This window comes from Gordionus sp. m RMFG-2023, chromosome 4 (assembly GCF_954871325.1).
Source record: "Gordionus sp. m RMFG-2023 chromosome 4, tfGorSpeb1-WG-v2, whole genome shotgun sequence".
Taxonomy (NCBI): domain Eukaryota; kingdom Metazoa; phylum Nematomorpha; class Gordioida; order Chordodea; family Parachordodidae; genus Gordionus; species Gordionus sp. m RMFG-2023.
In genome coordinates this window covers 22,717,077-22,733,578 of record NC_088778.1, presented here as the reverse complement: position 1 = coordinate 22,733,578, position 16,502 = coordinate 22,717,077, and the positions used below count along the sequence as shown (strand labels likewise).

Genomic DNA, 16,502 nt, shown 5'->3' with positions numbered 1-16,502 from the left:
ATGTACCAATACTGAGTATCGGCTAGAATATGTGTTGGTTTTTCTAATTAGGAAATTTTGAAATTAAATATTTTTTTCGAAGTTTAGAAGACATTCTTACGGGCATGCAAATCTGAGAATTGCAGTCCTTTTACTAGGTCGTCATTTATGAAAGTTAGTATTGCAGTATTATGTGTGCAAAATTGTTAATTTCAACCGTTTTAATATAGCTATCGTTTTATAACGTTGCACCGGGCTCGGTAATAATAACTTATCGATATGCCAATTTATATTATTAAACTTGGCAAATAATTAAACAACATAGTAATATAATTAATTAACAAAAGATTATGAAAATAGCAAAAAAATCTAAAAAAAAACAAATTAAAAATATAAAAAGATTGCAAAGGAAATAAAACATTTTTAAAAACTTGCTAAACATAACAAAATATAAAAAACATAGCAAATAAAAAAAATCTTTAGACAAAATAGCATTTTATTAAAAAATCTAAATACAAATTTATCTTTACAGAGAATCTTTTATAGAGAAAACAATTGTAGAGAATGTCGTTTATAAAGAATATCGTTTATAGAGAATGATTTTGTAGAGAATTTATTTTATAGAGAAACTTTTGAAGAGAAAACAATTATAGAGAATGTCGTTTATAGAGAATCTCATTTATAGAGGATGATTTTATAGAGAATCTCGTTTATAGAGAATGATTTTATAGAGAATTTATTTTATAGTGAAACTTTTAAAGAGAAAACAATTGTATAGAATGTCGTTTATAGAGAATGATTTTATAGAGAATATTTTACAGAGAATTGTTTTACAGAGAATTATTTTATAGAAAATATTTTACAGAGAATTGTTTTAGAGAGAATTATTTTATAGAGAAGGATTTTATAGAGAATAATTTTATAGAATTTTATAGAGAATGATTTTATAGAAAATGAATTAAGTATTATTTTAGAAATAAATTTTCTCAAAAAAACAAGCCAGATGCCGTCATATAAATTCTCGGAACCCTTGAATAAAAAAAGGGAAAAAATAATCTTAAAAAAAATTATTCACGTTCCTGATTTGTATTGCTTAAGAATAATTATGATAATATTTTTGAGTTTCCTGTTGTTATTTTTTTTAAAGTACGCTGAACAATTAGAAGTAGTAATGCTAAAATTATGAAAATGTTTCCTTCTATATCAGTTTCTATTAGTGCTTTGCTTTAACTAGTAGAGTAGCCATTTAAAAAAAAAACTATTAGCAACAAAGCCAGCCTTACACCAATTGTCTTAAATTATGTCAATATTTAGTTGCTTTGTGCATTATTTTAATCTGCTTGGCCCGGCCCCGATCTTTTAAAAATATATTATATGTTTTTAATTTGCCTAGATAATAATGGTGATTTAAAATATTTGGTTTTAAAATATATGGCCCGGCCCGAGTTTTTTAAAAAAAGCTTTTTTTGACCAGGCCCGTGTATTTAAAAAAATTAAATACGGCCCGGGTTTAAGGTCGGGCCTGTAGGTCTCTGATTTATAGTGCGCTTTTATAATTTCCCTAATATAATTCCGAAGAGAATCTACCCTGGGAATTTCATACGATTGCGCCAAAATATTTTTGTATTTAATAATTTTATTTTGTTCTATTTTTTCATTTTAAATCATAAATTGAGCGCGTTTTATTAAATTTTAAATCTGATTTTGCCGAAAATGCATTATAATATGTGTAGAATACCCACCCTATATATTTCAGAAGATCTTATATTGAACCTCTAAAGAAATTTTAATTTACATTAATCTGAAATTTATAAGTAGTGTTAGTAGCCTAAAAATCAGCTAAACATAATTTGGCTTAACCGAAAAATCGCCTAAAACTAATTAGACAAAATGTAGGGACTGGGAGCTAGGCTAATCGCCCGTCAGCGTTACGCAACACTAAGCCTAACCTTTATTAAAATTATTTTATATATTTATTATGCAACGATATATGACGGGCGATTAACCGAGCTCCTTAGCCGATGCCTAATTTTTGAATAATTAGTTTTCGCCTATTTTTATGCGATGCCTAATTATGCTTAGCCGATTTTTTAACCTAAAACTTGGCTAACCTTTTGGAATTGCCTAAAATTAACCGATTGCGCAACATTAAGGGTGGGCATTCTACACTTATTCAGGTTAATTTCTGGCAAAATCAGATTTTTAAATTTAATAAAACGCACTCAATTAATGATTTTAATTACAAATAATAACAAAAAATAAAACAGTACCCATCAAACTATCGCCTTACCAAAATTAAGTTTAGTTAAAAGATCACTAGAGTACTGTCTAATATTCACAGGGTAGGCAGGGAAGACCAGGGGGTGGTTGGATCAATTTCTGTCAAAATTGTCATAGGTCCTTGTATCTGAATTTACAAAATACAAAATGATAGTTCAAACCCTTACCTAAAAATTATACATCGACAAAATTTAAAATAATATACTTTTTCTCTAAATTGATTTTAGTAAAATAAAAATTTCTTATTACAAGCCTAAACTCCTTAGGAGTGTAGAGAAAGGTGAATCAAAAAGTTTAAAATGTTTTTTATAGGTTTTTTGAACTTGTTAAACATTCCGAAGATCAGACTTTTAATATTTATAGGAAATTTTTTATTTACATAGGGATTATATTTATTGATAACAATTTGTTTAAATATGGTTGGTTCACAGACAAGCTTGTATTTCATCATATGATTATAAGAAGCTTTGTATCATGCTATACACTGATTTCCATCGCATTGTAATGCCTTTCTTTAGAAAATATCGAAGCTTGATATTTGCAGCTGATTGCACAATATTTTACTAACTCTTTTACACTTAGAAGTTATTTCAAATACCTAATTATCAAAAGATTTTTCATCATATATTATAATACTACCCCCTTCTTCACCAACTCTCCTCATTTCCTATACCACATCAAAATTAGAACAACGGAATTCCAATTACAAACTACCCATTTTAATTTCAATGCCAATCATGAGTTATAACCCCTTCCCCTGTTGGAAAAGGTCCTGTTTAACATTGTTTGAATGGTTAAGCGTCTTTTTATTATTGGTAGTCGGTCTATAGATCTGGTTATAAACAGGTATAATAATCATTAATATTTAAATTTCTTCGTATCATTAGGGCTAATTATTTATTTAAACTTTTCTGTTGGGAGGAGGGGTGGGTGTTTCATAATAAAAAAATTTTCATGATTAAAGCAATATTTTTATTTTTCAGCATAACATAAGGATTTTCATTATCTACGCTTCCTTAGACAGTTATCTTACTTTTCTTTTATATTTTTTATAGGGCCTTGCTTTCTACTGTAAAAAGTGGAATCATAAATGATAAGTTCGCTTCAGCTCGTTTAATTAATTTTAATATCCGTCAATGCTTGCTTTTAAAACTTTTATTTTAAATCTTTCTAAACCTCTTTTAGTCTTGAAGAATACACATTTAAAAAAATATAAAGGCATGGAAAATGTAAAAAAGAGATATTTTCCACCTTTCGATTTTTTAGGGTTGTATCTACTCCTTGAAGTACAACTCACAAAGTAAATATTTTATTCCATTAAATTTTCTCATCTTCAGCGATGATAGTAACGTCCAATCATTATTATCGCCACTCTAATAAAATTTATGACATTCATCAGATTAATAAAATATAGCAACTGAACTGAAATGGAAATATACTATAATTTGTGTTAAAATAGCTAAGTTATTTTTAATAATATATGGCATGTTCAATTCATTCAATTTTAGCTACTTATATTTATTATATTTCTATATCCATTTTTATATAATTTTGTCTTTGATCACATAATTAGAAAAAAGACTCGTCAGGAAGCAAGAACTTAGCAAGAATCAATTAAGGAAATCAATAATCTATTTTTTTCCCAATTCCTAAGTCACAATAGTGGCAATTTCATGATCAGAGATTACACGAATTAGTGCTGAGATGGATAATTCAATTCGACAATCTACCTATGATGCTGAATATTGTTTCATGTCTTGTTGTGATAAGCTTTGACCTTGTCTTTTTGATTAAACAATAATAGAACTTTATATAAATTTATTATCAAAAAATGCTTATCAAGTCCTTACTAAATCCCTCACTAATTAAAGCATGCTTTGTCAAAGAATAATATAAATCCGAGGTCTAATTATCTGTTTGGCTCAATGTTTTAAATAAAAAAATTTTCTTAGTGCCTTGCAAATTTTATTTATTTCGGCCAAAGCTCCATCCAAAATCTTTATTTTTAGGAGCCTAGCCATAATTTTAAATTTTAGGCCTGAGCCTGTCCTGTCCCAAATTTAATTGAAAAATATATCTAAACGTATATTAAACAATCAATTAATATAAAAATTTAATTCCTTTACCCTAATCTTTAGAGAAATTTATTTTATTGCTTAGAATCTTTTTTATATTTTTTGAGTCAAAAAAATCAAAAGCCTTAACCCTATTTTAAAAAAAAAATTTTTAGACCCAAGCCCGACTTTAACTTAATTTCCAGGTTCAACTAAGTCTGTCTAAAGGCCGATAAATATAAAATTGTAGTTTTCATCAAACTCCATTCCCGATATCGCAACTGATGTAATTCATTTGAGATAATGCATTCGCGACAATGAATTCGCGATAATACATTTGCGATAATGCATTCGCGATAATGAATTCGCTATAATATTTTCGCTGTATTATACTCGCTATAATGCATTCGCGATAATGCGTTTGCTATAATACATTCGCGATAATGCATTCGGTAATGCATTCGCTATAATATCTTATATAGAAACCTTCAATTTACGGTTTTGGTTTTTTAGGAAGGACAAAATTATGGTGCTTCTATTAAATCAAAAATATTGGTTTCTCTATAAATATGTGGAACCCTAAATAGAGATCGGCACTTTTCGACACTCAATATATTAAAGCCATCGCATACATCTAAATGTGTATCAATAGAGATTAATGAATTCTTAGTTATCTATATTAAAAAGATTTATGAATAAAATTTGTATAATAAAATAAAAAGAAAATTATATTTAGAAACGTGTTCCGAAACGAAGAACGAACGGGAATGTGACATATTTTTTATTCAAACAATAAAATTTTTTCTTAATTAAAATTAAAATCAAGATTCTCGTCCGTCATATTATATCCATAAGGGTAAAGTAAAGAACCCTTCTATAGGCTAATTTAGGTAGCTAACATATAAATGAAATATATAAAAATTTTAAAAATGGTTGGTTCAGTTTAGATTCTCTTTAATAACGGTTAATACATATTTAACAAATCGTTTCAGGTTTGGTTTAGCTGAGTTAATAATCAAGCAAAACCTTGATATGAACTAAAAAGATTTTACAAAAAAACCATTGTTGAAACAAATAAAATCATCGAAAAAATACAACAAATAAACTGCTGAAATGTATTATTATAATGTTAATTTTGATATATTTTTCAAATCCCGCATAAATTTTTTGAACTCTATAATTGTCCCATATATAATATTTCTCTATAAAATCAAGATCTAGAAAATAATTTTCTATAAAATAATTCTCTACAATGTAATTCTCTACAAAATAATTCTCTACAATGTAATTCTCTACAAAATAATTCTCTATAAAAGTAATTCTCTTTAAAAACATTCTCTATAAACAACATTCTCTATAAAATCATTCTCTTTGAAGTTATTCTCTATTAAGGACCTTCTCTATAAAATAATTCTCTTTAAAATCATTCTCTATAATCGATATTCTCTATAAAACCATTCTCTATAAAACCATTCTCTATAAAACCATTCTCTATAAAACCATTCTCTATAAAACCATTCTCTATAAAACCATTCTCTATAAACGGCACGGCATTCTCTATAAAATCATTCTCTATAAATTAATTCTCTATAAAAATTATTTTCTATATAAAACATTCTCTATAAACTACATTCTCTATAAAACAATTCTCTATAAATGCATTCTCAATAATTGTTTTCTCTATAAATTTTTCTCTATAAAATACATTCTCTATAATGGTTTCTCTATAAAGACGTGGAACCATTAAAAATTATGACATATAACAGTGTTGAACAGGATTTAATGAAAACTTTTCCAAATTTTTTAATATATTTAAAAATAAAATTATTTGATTTACAAAAAATTAAAATAACATATTTATATATTCTTATTAATTTTTACTAGTTAAATATTATTTACAAACGAATTATAAAATATGGAGTTTCCCCATGCACCACACTTTAATAGGTTTCTTCATATTTTTTTTTATTTTTTATTTGAAAGAGAAATTTGGAGGTAACAAGCCAAGATCTCCTCACTTCCATTTTTAATATGCCCTATGCCTCTTAGAGCGTATCCTTTCCCCAAAGATGCATAAAGCAATGCAAATTTATTAAACTTGTATAAATCTTTATTATTTTAAAATTAGTTTCCTAGCTTTTTAGGCAAAGTCAAAATTTTATTTTAAATAAAATTAATTTATAATGGAAATTAAGTTCTTTCTCCGCAAATGTATTATGCATATGCAACTTATGAGTGTTAGAGTATATTTCCTTTATTGATAAATCAAATTCATTAATAAAATCTTTAAAATTCCTTGAATTTACAGTTTTAAATGGTATATTACTCTTTAATTTTGAAGTTGAGAATTTAGGTTTTAAAAATAATTACTTTTACTCCAAAATTTTATATAGATGTTTATGGAACCTATTACAACGATTAATACGAGAAATTATCCCTTTTTTTTTACACATTATAACTTGTAATGATATTAAGAAATCTTTTCATATCAATAATTCTATGCTAGATTATTGGATAATTTAGTATAAAAAAGATTTCTTTAAAAATTCATTTTTCCCCTTTTGTGAATAATTTTATTAGAGACCTGCAGAGGTATCATCTGCAGGGCCGGATTTTTATATTTTCAGGTTTAAATAAAAAAAATTTTAAAATGTATTATACATTTATTTTTAATTTGATAATAATGGCGATTAAAAATATTAGGTTTTAATTTTTTAAAAAATATTTTAGGCCCGGTCCGGGTATTAAAAAATTTTTTTTAGGCACAGTCCGGATATATTTAAATAAATTATCAGATCTCTAAATTTTACTTAAAAAACAGTTTCAATTTAGAAATAAAATAAAACATAATTGTATTTTTATATTAAACACTTCTATTAGTATTTGAAATATTGATCTTTCTCTAAAAGATCTTAGTATTTAAAATATTGATCCTTGCGTAGAATTGAGATAAAATTTAAAATGGCGATTAATATTATAAAAATATATTGGGCCTTCAATTTTATACTTCTTCATAAAAAAATATCTAATACTATTTTTCTAACCTCGATAAATATTCATAAATTATTTGTTATATGGCTTCTTTAGTTTCTTCCTCAAACTCATAGTCTATTTACGATATATAAAAATGTGGACAGTGTTATTTTGCAAAAATGCAAAAAATTAAATAATATTTTTTTTAAAAAAATACTGAAACAAAATCTTTAGATAAATATTTATATTAGACAAAGTAGCTAAAAATTTAGTAAAACCTATTAGAGGTAAGTGAATTATTTTTGATCTTTATTCTTTATAAAAAAAGATATAGAAATCCTCATAATGACGTATAATTCTTATATTTCATTTAAACAATAAATATAGATATTGATTCTGATGATGACGAATGTGATGATCATAATACTGTATTGTTATATTCAGCTTTGATATGAATAATTAAAGTTGATATATGATATAGATTAAATTTATGGTGATGCTGACGAAGGCGATGATATTTGAATAAGTAAATAATAATTATTTATTTTAATTAATGATATGGATAGAGAAGTTAAAATTCTTTACTTTTCTACTTATTAACTGAGTAGAAGGAGATGCCAGCTAAATAAATTTCTTAAGGTAAAACTCTTGAATAATATATTTTAAATGCTTATTTTCAGTTATTATAGGAAATGAATCTGGTTTTTGTGGATATTTTTTTGTAGTTATGTTCATGGTTACAGTCTGCGTAGATTTTTTTGTTTCACCTATTTTGTTCGGTGGCATTCATCTTATGCAAATATTCATTATCAACCCCTCATTTTTACTTTTCATTTTTTTCGGTTCTCTTTAGTTTATCTTTAGTTTTTTTGCTTTTATAAGGGTTATTTTGCTATACTAGCTTGTTAAGTTTCGTTTTATTTTATTTGATAAGTTGAATTTACCAGATGTCAGGCCACGCCAAACTCGGATTTGCCAGGCCAGACTCAACTTTGCTAGGCCAAACTCGGATTAGCCAGGCTCGGCTTTGCCAGGCCAGGCTCGGTTTTAGCACCACTTTTCTACACAGCAAACTAAGCCCTAACAAAGCTTAGTCTAGCGGGTACACATAATCAGATGAAACCAAGCCAAACAAAGCACGGTAGACAAAATATAACTGAGATGAACATAAAAGAACCCCACTTTTCTAAACAGAAAACTAAACCCTAACAAAGCTTAGTCTAGCGGGTTACACTAAACACATAATCAGAAACCAATCCAAACAAAGCAGACGGTACAAAATAGAACTGAAATGAACATAAAAGAACCGAGCTGAACAAAGTAAACCGAGTCAAGAAACAGAACTGAGCTGAACAAGAACAACTCAAGCCAACATAAACCAAGAGGTAACGCAAATCAATAGTGGAACCAAGTCATAAATGATTTATTAGAAAATTTATAAATTTACTAAAAAAAACATTTGCTCTGCTATTAGTGCTCAGAGGAATAACCTTCTTTGGCACGTAGTTTTTTCAATTAGATGAGGAAGCGGTAAAAGTAGGGGAGAAGTTTTTTAGGTATATCCCTTAGTTCTATTAAAAGGATATCTCACTCAATTTTTGGTGTGGAGCAATGTGTTTTGGTAGATAGGTTTTATTCCCCCCCCCCTCCATTTCCCAAAGTGAATTATGAATACTAATATACACCAATTTATAAATATAGAATGTGCTCTATAGTGATAAATGCCTAAATTTATTTAAAAAAACATATTTATTCGAATATACATTTGCTTTATACGATGATTTTCCAAATTTAAAATTACTCTCTATTAAATAGCTTCTGTAGTATGTTTATTTAGTCTAGAAGTTTATTTTTACAGAAAAACTAATAGGCCTTTTAAAACACCAATTTTGAAAATCAAGAACGTCCCGATTAAGATTTATTCCAATAATATTATGTAAGATCGAGATTTGTAAAATAATTTTTTTTATTCAAGTAAATCATTGTATTATATTTTTTTTTAAATTCAATTATTTCTTCATTTAATTTGTATTTTCATTTTAAATTAATTTTACTAAAATTTTGATCGCAAAATTATTTTAAAAATAAAAAGTTATATGAATAATTTATAAAATAATGTAATTAGTTATGTTTCAAGAGTAACTTAAAACAACACTATTTTTTGCTAATTTTTTTTACCCATCTCAGTGTTAGGTATAGATAGTATTAGCCTACCCAGCCCATCATGGTATGAGTATCGGTAAAAAAAGGTGTGTACATTGTAAGTGTGATAAAAAGTTGTATATATTTAACAAATTAATATATATTTTTTATTAAACCTTGTGTAAAATTATCCAATCATTTAATGACACTTTTGAAACTCTCATACGATTTAATATATGCTTTTAAAATGATTGATATTAAAATTAATGTACGTTTAAACAAGTAATAAACATGTTAAATGAATTGTATATTATGTTTATATATATATTATATATATATTCTAACTTTGATAACTTTCATATTCTTTAACAGGTTTTGAATATTCTGAAAATGTTCACAATTTAATTGGGAAGCAAAATATTCAATTATTGATAATCTTCTATTCAAAATTTGTATGTCATTAGTCGGTTTTAAAAACCATTCACTAAATTATTTAAATAACGGTAAAAATATATAAAATAATGTCATATTTTTTTAAATAAATTAAATTTAGTCAAAAATAATGAACTGTTTTAACTTATAATATTTTATAATATTTTTTACGGGAAAGAGCCGATTTTAAAAACGGTTAACTCAATATTTTAACCGGAAAAATATTGCCTAATTGAGATTTAGATGTTCAAATATTTGTGCCACCAATGAGCAAAATCTTCAGGATTGCATAATATTTTTCTGGATAAAAAAATAGGCCCAAATCGAGTCGTATTGATTATTACTTCTGAAAATAGATTGAATGGATTAGCCCTTTTTAATATACATAGTTGACACCTATCTCCAATGAAATCATTAAAAAATAAGCTTCTATCCCAAGATTAAATTTTAGATTATACATTTATAATATGCTTCTTAATTAAATTTTATTTCCTTTTTTTAATACAATATTTTTTTCATGAATACTTTGCAAGTTTATATACATTCAATAATTCTTAATATTTATTTGTTGCATTTTAATCTATAACATTTTTTAAAAATATAATTTATATCTATATATCAAATTTTAATATTTTTTACAAAGTTTCTTTTAGAGATGTTAGAGTCAATGTGTTATTTATTGTTTTTTAAATTTGAAAATCTAATTTGTAATCCAGCATTCTTAAAATACATATCTTATGAATTGTAAACATGCCTGATAAATATATATGTATATGTATAAAATATAAAAATATATCTATAATCATATAACTTTAATAATAAGGCTCCCAAATGTGTTTTACACTTGTTCAAAATATCTGAATTTTGATTTTTTTAATAATATTATGAAAATAAAAATATAATATAAAAAAATAAAGATGGTTTGTCAAAAGTTACTTTTGAAGAGTAACTAGTAATGTTGTTAAACACTCGTTTTAAGCCGATTTTTAAAGAGGGTTAACTCAATATTTTAGTCAGAAAAATATTACCTAAGCCTCGATATTTCGCTAATAGATGTCCAAACCTTTGTTCCTTTTACAAACATAATCTTCAGGCTTGCGTAATATTATTTAGCCGTTTTAATCGGCTCAAAAGGAGCCGTTTAACAACACTAGTAATAGTTACGAGTTGCATCATTAAAAATATAAATAGTTACAGTTATTAATTACATTATTTTAAAAGTAACGGTTAAATCTCAAAAGTAATTAATTACTTTATAAATTATTGTATATAGTTTATATCAGTCATCATCTAATATAATTTTTTTTACAAATTTTAATCAAAGAAAAATGAAAACAACAATTAAATAAACAAAAAAAACACATAAATAAACGAATATCGAACAGGGGAAATGAGGTGGAGATTTAATAAAATATATAAGTAGGTGCCGCGAAAACATTTACAAATTATTGCTGTAATTCCCTCAAGACTGGAAGATAAACTGAATATTTATTAATTTGAAACTAAAAATAATAAATCGTTTAGGCGTATGCCAACGAGTTAATAAAAAAACAATTACGTTGGAAAAAATTTCCACATAATTATTATCCTTGAAAAATAATATAATAGTATATATTTAGCTTTTTTTAGCAAGATAGTGCCTTTTTTTATCCTATTTTTTCTTTTTCGATCTAGTTAATAGCAGGGCTGAGCTAAAACCCGAACTCTTTTTTAAATTTAGGGTTTAAGAAATGTTTTTAATTTATTCTATCAATGATGGTAAGTTGGTACATGATATAACTTAAATAAAAATGTTAAAATATTATTTTTAAAATTGTATTGTATGATAAATTATATTTTTATGGCGAATACTAAACATAACAAGATTAAAATGATATTTCTGTTATTTTAACTAAATTTTATAAGAACTTATTATTTTGGATTTTGAACCATGAACCCGAACCTGGTTCAGGGATTTTTAATGAACCCGATTTTTAGAACGAGGGCTCACGGCCTAGTTAAAAGCTCACTTTTTTTGAAGAAAATCACGTGAAGGACACTATGTAAAAAAAAATTAATAATATTTATTTTTCATAAGCATTTGAATTTATTAAAAAAATTAATTTGACTTTAACAAGCCGACATAATTATTAAATTAAATTAATTCATTAAATTAATCATTAACAAAAATGCAAATATCAATTTAATGGAGTTTAGTGGAAAATGTTTAACTATATAGGCTCAATCCTTCTTTGAACGAATTAACTTTGTAAGAGGATGGATGCGATTCTTCAGAAAATATTTGCAGACTTCTAAATAACATGCAATGTTTAGAGAATTTAAAATTTTAATTTTACCGGTAACTACTATTGTCAATAAAAACCAGTTTTTCTCTGCATATGATATAAAAATAAATAAAAATTATATTCAATTATTTTAAATTATATTTTCTCCATTACAAATGAAACATTGAAATTTCGTCGACGCCGTATGATCTTGTATTATTATAAGTCAATATGCTTTCCCTCTCTAATGTCATAAGCAAAGCTCCCAATGTACGAATCTATGATATTTTGGGATTTAAAAATATAAGGAAAAAAATATAAAGAATTATATATTGTAATATATTTAAGCCTAATTTAAAAGTCTAGTTGAGACCTGGACACATCAAAACGGGTTTCATTTAAATGTCTATAGGAAATATTTTTCTTTCTTATTTTCGTGGCCGCAAAAAAAAAGTAGGGTAGGCATGGAAATGCCAGGCTAAGGTAAAAGAAACAATGGGGGATCAGAAAATTTAAAAATAATTTAACACACAAGATAAATGATTTTGCTAAAAATTTATTACTTCATAATACTCTCTCCTAACTCCAAATTTTCTCATCGAATTTGTGAACTTTATTTAAATCGGTTACTAATTCTAGAAATGTATCTTGAATAAATACATTTGATAACATTAATTCCTAGATTCAGTCAGAAAATTCGCAGTGTTTGGTTTAATTCACAATCTGAGTTTTAACAATAAATTTACAATTTTGCCAATATACACACTAATTCATTATAATAAAAAAATGTATTATATATTGCCAATAATTGTATCTGTATGATAAATTTTAGGCCATACATATCTCTGTTCCAATATCTATGTAAACAAATCATATTTAGTAAATAATTATATTAATGATAATATCCCAGAGATCTGCAGAGGTCAATTCCTTTAGGCCTGGCTTTAAATTTTTTGTCTTTTAAGTCAGGCTCAATTTTTTAAATCACATCATTTTACGATCAGTTTCGAACCTTCAGAACCAGGTCTCTTATATTCACAGACTGATTATTTAAATTAATTTATTATTTATCAAATCAATTAAAATTCTTGGCATTTAATAAATAAATTTCTTAGAGGCCGTCCTAGACATCTTTTTTCAAGCAACTTTTTACTCCTTTAGACAGAAGAGGAGTTTTAAAATTTTTAACTACATTTAATTTTTTTTTTGAATTAACTTATATTAAAAATCGTTTTTTCCTACTGGGTTAAAAAAAAGTAATAATTTACAATACTTCATTGAGAAAGGCTACGATTAAAAAACGAGGATGGCCTCTTATAAAAAAAATTTTTTTTTCTTCTTCCTTCATAAGAAAAATAATATATTTGAACTTGAACTTTTTACCATTAAAGAGTTAGACATAGGAATTCTGTTACACAAATATATATTCCATTCTGTATCAGATAAGAGATACATCGATGATAACCATTTTAATTTTGTAACCAATCGTAAGTTAATGTCATGATCTTTTTAATAAAATTTATTATATAGCAGTATTATAGTGTAACTTTTAATGAATATTTTTTTTACTAAAATTTACGACCGGTAAGAAAATAATTCTATAGGCTTCCATTTCCTTGTCAGGTGTATCTTCCAACCTTTCCACTAGATTTATTTAAATAGTAACAAATAAAATTTTATTGGTTTTTTTTTGAAAGGGAAATGATGAAATTGTTTATTTGGTCAGGAGAAAAAAAATAATATAAATATATTGGATATACTAACATTTATTTAGATTGTTTGACGATTTATTTATTAAAAAGTATTTTGAAATGTCGTTGAATACAAATCAGCTGGTGACACGTCATTTTTACTTAGAATTTTTTTCATAGATAAATGGAATTCTGAATTTTTTTTGACAAAAGCTTTCATAACAGCAGAGTGGTTAAAGGATCTAGATACTAGATATAAATGTGGTATCTGTCTGTACCTAGATAGATTTTTGATTAAAATATCTGTATCTAGATATTATTTTAGACGATGTATCTGTATCTAGATCCATTTAAAAAGTATCTTTTAACAACTCTGCATAACACCATTTGGCCCGGCAATTTGAAATTTTAATTTTAAGCCCAGCCCGGGTTTTATATTTTTATTCGGCCCAGATTTTTTTAAAAAATTGGTCAGGATGTGATAATTTTTTTTATTGCCTTGGTAAAATATACCTATTCGGCATACGAATTTCATCGAATATGGAATTTATATTTAATAATTTTTCAAATTATTTTATGTCCCCATTTGCCATAAAACCAGTGAGTTCGAATCATCATACTTTCACTTCTACTAGTCGAATTTCCTTATTTTCTGTTCCTCTTGTAATAATTTAATATAGTCTTTATTAGTCATTTCACGTTCTCTCCGTAATTGCCTGAATTTGGGACAAAGAATAAGAGAGATAAAATGATACATACCTATAATAAATTTTCCCAAAAGGGTATTATAATTTTGAGTTTATGTTGCTTTAATTTGATTGAATATCACCTCATAATGATTAATAGAATAATTAATTGGAATTATATTTTACTAGAAATATTTTATAAGAATTGAAACAATGGAAATAGGGTAACGATTAGTATTGTTAAATACTTTTGAAACTTAACTAGTTATACAAGGAGGGGCAAGGGGAAAACTTCCCTTTAGAAATTTGTCTGTTCTCGTAAATATCATTTTAAGCTAATAAAAATTCCCTCATACACACCACCACTCCCCTCTCTTACCAAAATATATTTAATATATCACACTATAAACAAGAATTTAAAGAAAAATAAGTAAAAATTAATAATTTTTTTAAATAATGACATAATTCAAAATTTTTTAAAAAAGTGAAAAACCAAAATATTTTTATAAAAAAATATAACCTACCTTTCAATTATGGGACAAAAACCCACATAATAGTGCTTTCCCCCTCGCAAAATCCAGGCTACGGTCATGATTCTCTATTTGACTGATTCATTTATCAATATTAACTATAAAAAAGGCCCGCATACAGAATTAGATATTTAATCAAAATTTTTAATTAACAAGTTTAATATAAAATTAATTTATTATAATATGACATATTAAAATTAAAATGAATTATTTGAATATATTATAATAATATAAATACTTTAAAAAGTAACTAGTTATATCAGTTACATTTTAAAAAGTTACAGTTATTAGTTAAATTTTTTCAAATATAACTAGTTATGTTACTTTAGCAACACTAGTAATGATGTATAGATTTGAATGTTATGATTTTTTATGTGTTATTAAAATAATGGATAGCAATGTAATTTTATCCTTATATGTAAATTTTGACGCTTTCTAATAGTATGTGGTCTATCCCGTTCAGTTCGTATATCACAATCCGATAGGTCTGGGTTCAAATCTAGCATTGAACATGTCTTTTTCTAAAGCCTACTAAGTGATTACATTATTGGGGGAATGATATATAGTAGATCGGACTCGATCACGTAATTCCGGGAGATGTAAAAAGTGAATGAATGTAATAATTGTTTTATGATAAACAATTATTATATATATTTTATTTATTTTTAATTTTTATAGAAAATAATGGAGATTTAAAAAATTCTGCCCGGGTAAAAAAATTTTTAAGCTCGGCCGGGTCAGGATATTTTATTTTTAAAAAATTTAGGCCAGCCGGGGTATATCTAAAAAAAATACGTGCAGGCCTCTGATATAAGTTATTTATCTTGAAAAACAAATTAGCGTGCCAACAATTAATTCTTATTGCTAAACATTTAAATGAATAAATAGAAAGTTTAGGTAGCATTATATGACAATGCTAAATGATAAAGTTTTGAATATTTTTTTTGCACCAAACATTCTGATTTTGAATTTTCTTATTTTATAGATAAAACTATTATAAATGATATGAATTGTAAATTACTTAATAATTTGATATCCTTTATAAACGATTGATTCTGTCTTGAACTGATGATTAATATACTGGGCCTAACTTGGAAAATGACTATTAAAAATATTTATAAGTAAGTTTAAGGGGGGGTTATAAATACGTATTTTCAACTTTTCAAATTTCAAATTTTCTTCTTCATCTGCCATTACTGATATCTTCCTTTGCTTGGCATTATATAATGAAGCACCAATCTTCCCGTTTTGAAAGATAACGCATAATATATTCTAGAAATAAGTAAACAATATTATATTTAATATATTTTGATAAAAAAGGTATAAACTAATTTAATTGACTTAAAATAAGAATAATAAACGCCAGATTTAAATTGCATAAAATGTATATAGGATTGAAATTAATTTTTAAATTTATCTGAAATAAAATTAGACTTGATATATGCCATTTTGAAGGACTTGTTGAAAATTT

At 25.7% G+C, this 16,502-nt stretch overlaps 1 long non-coding RNA gene across 1 annotated transcript; it reads right to left on the bottom strand.

Moving 5' to 3' along the window:
• Positions 1 to 16,090: 16,090 nt before the first annotated feature.
• Positions 16,091 to 16,502, bottom strand: LOC135927954 (uncharacterized). Its single transcript, XR_010572208.1, has 3 exons — positions 16,466 to 16,502; positions 16,180 to 16,303; positions 16,091 to 16,133 (listed from the first exon to the last, which is right to left on the bottom strand). It is a non-coding gene; the product is annotated as an uncharacterized LOC135927954 (long non-coding RNA).